This window comes from Triticum dicoccoides, chromosome 5A, assembly GCF_002162155.2.
Source record: "Triticum dicoccoides isolate Atlit2015 ecotype Zavitan chromosome 5A, WEW_v2.0, whole genome shotgun sequence".
NCBI classification, from domain to species: domain Eukaryota; kingdom Viridiplantae; phylum Streptophyta; class Magnoliopsida; order Poales; family Poaceae; genus Triticum; species Triticum dicoccoides.
The window spans coordinates 112091367-112100687 of record NC_041388.1 but is presented as its reverse complement, the minus strand read 5'-3'; positions in this window follow the sequence as shown (position 1 = coordinate 112100687).

Sequence of the window (9321 nt, the reverse complement as noted above, 5' to 3'; positions counted from 1 at the left end):
GTTCTTCCACTGACGTGTGGGATCTTTGGGTACATGGCCTACATGTAAGTGACCCAACGCAGGCAGCGCACGGTAGAGGAACTTTTGGTGGGCCAAGGCGATCAAAAGTGGGCATTTATAAACTGATGATTGTTCATTTAGTGTGACATCATCTATTTCATTTAGATAAGCCTACTATATAATGTAAGATAATTTTAAAATTTTCATAGATACGTTGATAGCCCGTTCAATACGTTGTGATTCATAAAGACCGCTGCAAACATCAATGTTCTGCTTATCACAGACAAGATTGATTAAACCTTCCAAAAAAGATAAGGTTGATTAATACCCGTAACAATCCATGTCCTTAACAAAGGGTGCATGCACATATAGGTTGAGCATGTGTCTTGCATCGTGTGCGGTGTCGTCGGTGTGCATGCAGGCGTGTGAGAGTTGCGTGCGTGCATGTGTGTGTTTCAGTGTTGCATGCATGTGCGCATACGTGCATGTGTTCGTGAGTGCATGTGTACGTCTCAGTGTTGCACGCCTGCATGCGTGCATGTGTTTGTTATGTGTATGTGTCAGTGTTCCACACATGCATGCGTGCGTGTGTTCGTGCAGTGTTGCATGCATGCATGTGTACGTGCGGAGTGAGGCTACACGTCAGTCGACTGACTTTTTCATCTTTGGTCAGTAGATTTTCTAGCCATTGGATACGAAATCAAGGGCCTGCAGTTTATCTTCAACATCCACCCCCTGAGCCGCCAGCCGCCGCCGTCCGCCGCCGCTCGCGCGTCCACGCCGCCCCGAAACCACTCCCCACCACCGGTCCACCACCGCCCCGGCCATCCCTCTAGGCTCCCCGCGCCGAGCTTTTTCTCCGGTGATCTCCACGCCACCGCCCAACCACCGCGCCCCCACCGCCGGCGACTACCAACCAGAGGTCACTTCGAATCCCCACCGACCACTAATTTATTACCATTTATGTCCTTCATATACACGCTGACGGGTGGGCCCTAGGGTAATGTGCGCTGCTGAATGTGGACCGTTTGACTAGTCAATTGATCGTGTCATCAACAAATTACGGAGCTGTATGGTGAGCCAGTGACCGTATGATCACCCACCTAAAATGTATTTTATTAACACAGTACATAATCAAACTACCATTTATTTCTTTCACATACGCGCTGATAGGTGGGCCCCATGGTTACGTGCTCCGATGGTGCAACACTAGTTGTGCCACGTGGAATGTTTGACTGGTCAATTGATTGTGTCATCAACAATATACGGAGTTGTACGGGTGAGCCAGTGACCGTATAATCACGACATGTATTTTTCTAACACGGTACAGACGCAAGCGCTCATATATACGTGCAAGCACTCACCGCTATAAGCACACACACATAGACCCTACCCCTATGATCACCTTCGAGAGAGTGAGCCAGCATATGATCTTGAGATTTTACGAAGTCACCATAGGTGCCTCGTAGTTGAGTGGAACGTCTCGTCCCACTGAACGCATATCGTCGGAAAAATACTGAAATTAACCCAGGATAAATGCGAGCACCAGGACTTTAATCCAGGTGGGCTCAAGAAACCACTGTCCTCCTAACCATCCAACCATAGGTTGGTTAGCACCACAAAATGTATGTGCTGACCGCGATGAGCTTATTCTGAAGTCCAGTGATCATATCGTGCTTTCGCTTCAAATACAATGACCATAAGTGTCATCAACAAAATACGGAGCACGCATCAAATATAATGTCTGTCAGTGTCATCAACAAAATACGGAGACGTATCGTGAGGTAGATACCGTATGATCACCACGAGAATATATACGGTGACGGTAATGAGCATATTCTGAAGTCCACTGACCATATAGTGCTTTCGCTTGAAATACAGTGACCGTCACGCGTGAATGTGTCATGGGCATGCATACTTTTAGAGGGCCGAGAGATAGTTTGTGTGGGTACGTGAAAGTGGTGTAGAAAGAGGGGGTGTCCGGTGGAGACAAGGAGAGATATGCCCTTCGTTTCTCTTTCCAGTGACTAATATTTTAGGAGAAAATATAAACATTCACAATGCAGAAAAAATATTTTTGGATGCATCATCCAATTAACTTTCATGTATTAGTGGCTGATTGCGTGTGTGGTGTGGTGGGCACATCATTTCTAGTTGGGGTGGGCACATCATTTCTAGTTGTGGTGGGTCAACATGAGGACTCATGTGTCGGTTCCATCCTGCGCCACATAGATTGGACCAAGACGCATTATACGAAGACCCATGTGGATGACTCAGTGTACAACACAAAGCTACCAGAGTCGTGGGGGACTCTATCCCCAATGGTGATAAGCCGACTATATATGATTTGTAACTCTAGGCCCCGAGTATGTTATAGAAGCTCGGGGGCTAGTTCGTCGATAGTATACACACAAGCACAATGCCTGGTATTCACGTGTACTTTGTGCACACCCCTATCACTAATATATAGTACCAGGAGTAGGCGTTTTCCTCAACTGCAAGGGTCCGAACTTGGGTAAAACCTTACCTCGTAGTACCATCTAGCCTAACAATCAGGGATATCCTACCGAATGATCTAATGGAATCATATCAGCCAACTACTAAGAAAGGTGTGTCTGTGGGGGGGTGTGCGAGAGAGGCCTAAAGATAATGTGCGTGCGGGAGACACGTAGGCACATATATGTGCGTATAAAGGGCTAGTAGAGATCGTGCGTGTGTATATATGCATGTGAGAGAAATAGTGTTTTCCAACTGAGATTAGTGAAAAGAGTGGTACATAGTGGTCAGAAAGAGAGAGAGAGAGAGAGAGAGAGAGAGATACAGAGAGAGTGTGTGCGTGAGACACCGCGACACCCCGGGAGAGATTGTGAGCATGTGTGAAAGAGAAATGCCGATGTATATAAAGTGTGTGCACTTATGCGTTAGATAGAGGGATATATAGCACGTTTGTGAGAACAGGCCGAGGCATATTGCATCTACGTGTAAAAGGCGGTTCTACGCATTAAATTAAAATATAAATGGAATTATTATTTTTGGATGAGATCATGAATTTTGCAAATTGCGTATGAACGAAAATTGGTCTATCACACACCCATACTCTATTGAATTCTAACATGTGCATGTATTTATTTCATATTATTGATCCATAGAGTGAGAGCGGTTTGAAATACAGGCAATGCATTGCTTTTGAAATTCGTATATAAACATTAATTAGTGCACTCCATGTTGTTAGTGTGAAGCACTTTATACATATGTCACTTACATGGATACATTCCAAATTGCTAGCTACGAAATAGAATACATGTTGAATTCAACATAAAGGGGGTTTCAAATATTCGAATTCATAGGAAGTGCATTGATCTATTTGAACCCGAGATAATGGCATTTGTAAATCAGATCTAAAAGGGGGCATCAATCTTTGTTGTGCGTTTGAACATACTATATATTGATATGCATGTCTAACTATTTGTTTGCAACCAAGGAGATTATATATGGAACCATGCATGAACTGAGTTAAGTTGCATATTTTTCAATATATACTCGTGTACAATGTATATTCAAATGTACCCCATCCATTCGAAAATAATCGTAGTTTTAGGACTTTCAAGAGTAAAGATTTGTCAAGTTTGACAAATCCTGAAAGTTCAATTCAAGAGAACCGAAAACGTTAATGCTTCTGCTCCCAAATATTGAACGAAGCGCCAAATAAGCCTCTGGTCACCCAAAACCACGCGAGACTAATGATTGGTGGTAGGAAATTACTATCCTGACTCTGGCACGTGCAGCCTATCGGCCTGATGTCCAAAGGTCTAAACCGGGGTAGGTTTGTAACTTCACCAACATGCCAGTCTCAACCGCCTCCTAGAAGCATTCATATGCCGTGGGCGCGTAAACACCCATGCGCTCGGCCGAAATCTATCCCGCCCACCATTTCGGACACCTGAGATTACTGTCCTACCCCCAACCCGCAATATGTCCGAAATTTGAGATGGGGGCAAAGTTTGTAACTTTGCCCAAATTTCAAACAAGCGTGTCCCAAACCGAAACATTGCTCACCTTAGTTCCCCCTCCCTCTATTTCCCCATTCATACTCCATGGGCGCCAAAACGCCCTCTCCACCAGCCACGAAACCACAGCCACCTCCGTCCTCCACCCCATCGCGCCCAATCCACCACCGCCTTCCTCCATCACGCCGGAGCCGGTACCCCGATGTCGTCGTCCAACGCAACCGCAACCGCGACGCCGTCAAGGACTTAGCAGTTGAAGCTGAGGCAGAGCTGCCTCCACGACGCCCACGCCGACGTGCGTCGTACCAGAACCACTTCGACCACGCCGTCATGTGCCTCACCGTTGCCGCTCCTCTGTCGCAACTGTCCACATCACCGAAGTTGTTCCCGCTACGTTGTCGTTCGCCGCCTCAGATCTGGTTCCCCGCCGCCGACAGATGGCCACCGCACCACACTCAACAACTTGGCCATGGGTTCGTCCAAGGCTCCACCGTCCTCCACAACTTTCCAGCGAACCACAAGAAGAACGTTGGAAAAACAGAAGGAGGACACAACACTACCAGCAGAAAGAGGTACTCCTCTTCCCTTATTCGTGCAAATCTTACGTCTATGCTCACACCGCATTCATCCCATGAAAGAAACTAGTTGAGCGCTTCATACTGCATCTTCTTCGTGATACTAAATGCACAAGGTTTCCACCCATTTACTATTTCACCTTTTCTAGAGGTCAGTAGCCCGCCTGGATTTCAATTCAGGGTCAGTCCAATCGCAATTAAAAGAAGCAGCACCTGCTTAGGCGCGCGGAGCACCTAGTCCGCCTATTCGCCGGGGAAGCGGCGCATCGTTGTTTATCATAGGGTGTGGGGCGCAGGAGCTGCTTGCGCCCGATCTGGAGGTCGGCGGGGCTTGAAGGGATGGCCGGGGCGGTGCCAATCACGGCGGTGCGGTGAGCTTGAGGGGAGGGCGGAGGTAGGGGACTGGGCCGATGGTCGCTGGCGCTTCGGGGAAGATCGTAACACTGACTGGCTGGAGGTAGATGAAGGCGATCTGCCCGTTCTTTGTACATCGGATGGTGCAGAAAAAATGGACTGGCCTATTTGTTTTCAGTCGACTGTTATTTTCATAGGACCACACCTTGTGGTGTGCTGGAGGAGCATCTGCATTTCACAGCCATCCCTGTGCTCATATTTCAAAATCCTAGAATCTAGTAATTTTGTGTGCCATGCATGTTGTAGAGCTATCATATGTCTCCTGTCTTTTATTTCTCACTGACCTGCTATCTGCTACCTTTACACTGTACTACTTGTGCACACACTTCACCCATACTCACACTATTGTTTTTTTGTGCATGGGTATTTCAGACTCTGACACAGTGTTGATGAATACAAAAAAGAAAAGACAGAAGTTGCTCCAGTGTAATTCGAAGATAAGCACTAAGCGTCTCAGCGCTCTAAAGGGTGCAGTGCCAGCAGATGGAGACAGTAAACGTAGCGCTGTAGTTGATGATCTCAATTGCCACACACAACCATCCTAGGTGCTTGCTTTAACTTCGTGCTGTCAAATGTGGTTGCATGTTGCATATGGTGTCTAACTTGTATTGCTTCCAATTTGGTTAAATTGCATCAGCTTACTTTACACATTATACCTTTGTTAATGACATGCCTTCTTGTTTTTGATACATACTACATATGTCTATTAACCATGTTCGTAGATCAAACTAATGATCTTTTGTATCCCTCATCAATCACTTATGACGAGACAGTCACCCGATTGGGTTACTGTGAGACGCGCTACTCGTTTAAAGAGTGCAGTGTCACCCTCCCCACATGATTCTCAAGAAACAACAAGGCTAAATGAAGATAGTCAATGTAGCTCTCTAGTTGATGACCGCAATTCCCCCACACCACCATTGCAGGTGCTTGCTCTTACTTGGTAGTGTGATATGTGGTTGCATGTTGCATATGGTGTCTACCTTGTAATGCTTCTAATTAGGGTAAATTTGCATCTTCTTAGTTATGTCAGTGGGAAACAACACCTATGGGATCACAAGAATCCCTACTACGGTTGCCGGGGCGCGGGGTCGTGAGAAGAGCAGGATTAGCAGTCAGCACGAGGATCGTTTACCCAGGTTCGTGGCGCGAGGATGCGTAAAACCCTAGTCCTGATTTGGTAGATGTATTGAGTGTTCTTGGGCTCTCGATCTAGCTACGATGGTTGTGTAGTTCCAAAGAGCCGAATCCCTCTCCAGTACGCCATAGGCCTCCTTTTATAGTCGAAAGGGGCTGCTACAATGGCAGACAGGAGGTGGAAAGGCCTACAGTATTGCGAGCTTATCACTCGTATTACAGGACAAGACGCATTTAATGTGTTGCTTAGGCGTCCCTTAGCTTTATCGGGGATGGGAACGAGGCCCGGCCCGTCCATCGCTGCTCCTCCTCGCTTTGACACGCGCCCAGGCTAGTGATGCATGTAGTGTTATGTAGACAGGCAGGCAGCTGAGGTGGCATGGTGGTAGGGCCTTCATGAAGGTCCGCACGCCGCCACGCAGGTGCCTGCTAATTTGTCCTGGAAGTCGCATGTTGCCACGCAGGTGCCTGCTCAGCTGGTTGGGCTGGCAGCTACATGCGAACGGCGGTGGGATCTTGGCTGGTGCGGGCCTCGCAGTGGCCCTGCTGACGCCCTTGGCAAGGGTCTTGTCCGGAGCCCAGCAAGAGTCTTGCCATGGCGTTGCTATCATCCCCGGCAAGGGTCTTGCCGGGGGCCTTGCTGTCATCCCCGGCAAGGGTCTTGCCGGGGGCCTTGTGGACTTCCTCGGCTAGAATCCCGCTGAGGGTCGCCGTCTTCTGGTCCTCATCTAATCCTGAGTATCCTCTGTCTTCACAAAGATCTGCATGCCACCATGGAGGTGCCTCCCGAGCCCTGGCCCAACATGGTTGATGGTGTTGGATACCGTGGGCTCAAGGGTGTCGTGCTCCACTGGTGTTGGGAAAGTTGCCCTGGCAAGGGTCTTGTCGGGGCCGCTGAGGCTGCCCTGGCAAGAGTCTTGCTGGGGGAACCTGCTTTGTCCCTCTGCTCTTTGTGCTCTCAGCCTTGGCGTTGACTTATTTTGCCTTGGTCCTTCGGCTTCTCTCCGGCTTCCCTCATCTGCCCTGCTAAGTGTGGCCGCAGCGCGTGGCTCTGACCGCCCGCGCACAAGTAAAAGGGTCAAAAGGAGAGCCCCTACTTTTGTACACCAATAGGAGCCCCCGGGCCTGGGCCATACATAAGTGCGACGCGTTGTTGGGCTAGGCCCAGAACGATGCGCGGGCAGGTGGGGCAGATTTTACCGTAGTAACTTCTCGTCCGCCACGCTTCCCCACGACCCGCGTTGAACGTGCAATGTGGAGGATCGTGCGTGACGTGTGGGTCATGCGTGGGGGTGGTTTCCACATGCACGCATCACATCGTGGTAAAGATGCAGCCCGTGCCTTCCCCGTAAAAAGGAAACGGCCGTAGGTACGCTGCTCATTTACCTCATGTGTCTTTTCCAATATCAGAGCCGCCATTCCTTCCTTCTTCCACAAGCCCCTGCTCACCACCACTGCACTTTCTCTGCCCTTTCCCTTCCATTGCTCGCGTTCGCCATGGCACCCAAGATTGGCAAGGACAAGGGAGTGGCAGAAAACGGCGGAGGAGCGGAGCCGCCGGAGAAGGAGTCGCCGGCGTTGCGGACGGAGCTCGCCTACTTTCCTTCGAAGGTCGACGCGGCCCACATTCGGGACAACTTCAGGCCGCTGTGGGGGGTCAAGACGGCGGGAGAGGCGTCGAGGCATCCTGCCACACGCGTCATCCCCGCGAACTGTAGCGAGGCCACCTTGAATCGGTATCCGTTCTTCATCGATTACTTCTCCTGCGGCCTTTGCCCCCCTTCTCCGATTTCTTCAATGATATCATGCATACCTTCGGCTTCCATCTCCTGGATTTTACCCCAAATGTCATGGCGTGCATGGCTCTCTTTGCCCATCTCTTCGAGGGCTTCACTGGTGTGCACCCCAACACGGCGCTCTTCCGCCACGACTTCTTCCCTCGGATCCAGAAGGGAGGTGCCATCTCCGGCTGTGTCGTCTAGATCCCGAGGTCCAAGGGACATATCCGGAGGGCGCTCAGAAGGAGAGGTGGGAGGAGTGGCGGGGCCAGTGGTGCTGGATTGAAGAGGAGGATCCGCAAGAGTTCTGCTGAGTTCACCAGGCATCGCCGGTTCGCGGCAATGATTGGAGCAGTGTCGACCCTGACGACGCGAAGCTCACGGTCGCCACCACTAGGATCCTTCGCCTCACCGAGGCCGGGCTCACCCTTGAGATGATCGTGGCGGATTTCCTCCGCCGCCGAATCGCTTCGCTGCATAACAAGGGGAGGCCGGCCTAGCTTTTCACGAACGCGGCGGACATTATGCGACTCCGCCCCGGCCTCGACCACAACTTCACCATGTTGGCGCACACCCACTTCTGCCAACGGCTCTTCCATCTCGATGTGGACCGCGATGGCAGGGCCGAGAGGTCCGGAAAGACCGCGAAGGCCGGAAAGGTCGTCAAGGGGCCCTTGTTTGGGTTGCCGGTGGGGGTGGTCTTGCTGAGCAACAACTCGCGCCAGACCGACATCATCGCCATGATGCCGGACTACAACGCGCACGGCCCCGTCCGAAGCTGGGTTGCCCCGCCTAAGGAGCAGGTGCAGGAGTTTTTTGACACCCTGGCGGAGAAATACATACATGAGGAACCGCGGCTCGTCCAGGACACCACCCAGGCGGAGCTGGACTACATCACCGCCAGGGCGGCGGAGGCGGAACTCGCCAGGGAGGCCGGTAGAGCTGGCAGCGTGGAGGACAAAGTCACGGCGGCCGCAGAGGAGAAGGAGCTCGCCCAGTGGGCCGAGCCTGCTGGGGAGGCCAGCAGCGCCGGCACCAGGGCTCCTCTTATTGAAGACGACGACGATGAGCCATCCGAGGAGGAGGCTGAGGCTGCCGAGCCCCCAGCCGCGGGGAAAAGGAGATTCCTGCGATAGGCCACCTCCGGCGAGCCGGTCTGGCCTGCCAGGGCCATGCCACCCCGGCAAACCCAAGAGACGTCCGCGCGCCAAGCGAGGGCCGCGGCGGTGAAGAAATTGGTGAAGGCCGCAGAAGAGGAGGTGGAGGACGAGTAAGCACCATTTCCTTTCATCATCTTCAATTCCACTGATCGTACTTCTCATCTTCACTTGTTTTCGTATTGGCAGGGTTATGGAGACACTGGCCCAGAGAGTGAAGAGGGCCAGGTCCTCGACGGGCAGCCAGCCCCCG